Here is a 2,816-nt window from a genome sequence, read left to right on the forward strand (position 1 = left end):
GCGATTTTTTTTCTATGTAAACAAACAGGAATTTTGACAGATAAGATTGTAAAAGCTGATGATCAGCTGTGCGGACGAGGCTACCTTATTAAGTGTACACTGATTCTAACGTTGTTATAAATAGTATTTCAAAATGTAGTTAAATCAATTTGAAATTAAACATTGCCGGCCACCTTGCAATACCTTAGGAATTGCAAACGATTTTTAAGAAGATTTTTAAGAAGTCTCTCGACTTTCCCCACAGAACCTAAGTTCCGAAGGTGGATTTTTAAGAAGTCTCTTGACTTTTCCCACGGAAACTAAGTTCCGCAGGTGGATTTTTAAGAAGTCTCTCAACTTTTCCCACAGAGCCGAAGTCCCGCAGGTGGATTTTTAAGAAGTCTCTCGACTTTCCCCACAGAACCGAAGTCCGCAGGTGGATTTTTGGAAAGTCTCTCGAATTTTCCCACAGCACCGAAGTCCTGCAGGTGGATTATTATTTAATATAAGTAATATAATATATATAAAGATAATAAATAATAAGGTAAAAACATAAATAAGGTAGTAGGAACACAAATATATTTCTGTGAGCATTTTTAAGTGATAATAAATTAAATACTTTTGTAAAATGAAACATTTTTGAAAAATGTTAAAAAACCATTAAAACAAATAAAACAAAACAAATCAGAAAATTGCAATTAACCTAAAATATTAAGTTTTTGTTCTTCCGAAATCATTGTTTTATTGTTTTTGTTAATTGTGTTTTCTCACTTGTAACTAGAGTTTAATTGGCCAAAAACACTCAGTTAAAATAAGATAAGTAACGTTACTGTTTACTGAAAAACACAAAACATATATTAAACTAGGTTTAAAAAAAGAATGTAGATTATCCTTATCTGAAAAACCCGCCCTAAGTTAATTTTGGATATTCAAGTAATTTTCTGAAGGGACTTTGTATGGGAGCAAGGGTCAAATGAGGTCCCTATACCCGGTCACCCACAAAAGTGGTGAAGGTATAATAAAATTGTTGGGATTGTGAAAATTGTTAATTGTAAAAAAATAATAAATTATAGTTTGTGTCATGGTAAAATAATAATATTTTTCTACAATATTCATAAAGCCTACATACTATGAGAGAAGTCGTTCGATTTTTATTTCATACTGCCAAAATAAAATGAAAATTGGTATGATTATCAAAAAAAATTAAAAATATATTTTGTTTATAAACTATCAGATTTGAAATAAAATGAAACTTCAATTTGAACAAATTCAAAGAAAAAGCGTAGATATTCGTTTTTTTCGGTTTTTATTTGAAATTTGTTTCTATTTTTATATTTTCTTTTTTTTTAAAAACGAACAAATCCAATCGTTTTGAAAATTTTCAAAAAAATTTAAAAAATACATACTATTTTCAATTTTCAACCCGTATTTTTTGACATGTCGTTTTACTGAATATTATACAAAATTTGATTAAAATGTTTTATGTTTTAATATTTCGTAATATACACGAATTTTTCGTATATATTATGAAAAAGAAGTTAGTTCGTAAGGTAAAAAATTGATTATTTTCACGTATTCATAACCCATAATATAAGTATAACAATATAGAATCAGTAGAATGTTATGCTATGTATACACGATTGTTAGATCTTACAACGTTGGCAGTAAAATGTGTAAAAAATTTCTAATAACAGTGTAAACTTACAAATTTTGTCTTTCAATATTGTCAGTAATGCCTTTTCTGACAACGTTCCAAAAGAAAAAATGTAAGTTCATGCGATTGTTAGACATTTTCTTTACATTTTACTGACAACGTTGTAAGATCAAACAATCGTGTATCACGGCTTTTAGTTAAAATTTTACATGGCTTAAATTGCCAAAAAGAAAAAAATTAAAAATATAAAAGAAAACATCAAATAAAAATTATTTAATATATATAGTCCGACTCTCACATATAGCGAATTATTCTCTGATATCTACGAGTCCCGTGTGAATTTAACTCTCTTGTGTGAAGTTTAAACATGTCAAAACACTCAAAAGTATTTCTTAAGCAAAATATACAATATGTGGTTAAAAGGTTTTTTGAAGGCAAGTCTATATATTCATTTTATGCGAATTCGAATTAGTGCGGTTTCAAAATTCTAAAATTTTTTTTGCAAAAATAATTTTGAGAAAAATGTTGGTCCACCATACATCGGAAAAAAATTCTCAACAAAGTACTACTACTGATTTTTTACCAATTCCGGTTCGGATATGAAATAGTGCGCTTTTTTTATTAAAAACCCAATTACTATATTTTGTATGGAGCTACCTAACGTTAAAAATTGGACACATACAAAGAGTCTACTGACCCATACCTTCAATCTTTCACCAGCATATTTAATAGCATGAAATTTTTTTCGATTTTAGTATTTAATGTTGTAATTTTTTGCTTGAATTTACGTAGTTGGTTAGTGAGTCCCAAATTCTACTAAAAATTTTAAAATGTCGACAATGAGTGTGAGAAAAGCCCTTCAATATACAAAATTTTAAAAACAATACTTCAGGTTTTAAACATTATGGTGGAGGGCTAACGGTATTGTTACATTATTCAACTTTAAGAGCGGGAATTTTAGTGAAAATACAGTAAACAATAACAAATTAGCAGTCTTGCACTATCATTTGATGTGTAAAGTCATAATTTTCTTGTTACTTTTGATCTGCAATCAAAAAGTGTACGGTATTTTCTTTTTTTTTTTCAACCAAGTATTTTTGTTTATTGTTTCAAAATAAAAAATAAAAAACAAAATTAAGCGAAGAAACGTAGAAGATGTTGTTGTTGCCTCTCGAGGCCACAG

General features: G+C 28.3%; 1 protein-coding gene across 1 annotated transcript in view; it reads right to left on the reverse strand.

Annotated features, from left to right (window-relative positions):
• The window catches only part of LOC124420525 (transcription factor grauzone-like), a 14,614-nt gene that overhangs the window by 1,052 nt on the left and 10,746 nt on the right, over nt 1-2,816 (reverse strand). The window lies entirely within an intron of this gene.

The sequence above is a fragment of the Lucilia cuprina genome, chromosome 6 (genome assembly GCF_022045245.1).
Source record: "Lucilia cuprina isolate Lc7/37 chromosome 6, ASM2204524v1, whole genome shotgun sequence".
In the NCBI taxonomy this organism is placed as follows: Eukaryota; Metazoa; Arthropoda; class Insecta; order Diptera; family Calliphoridae; genus Lucilia; species Lucilia cuprina.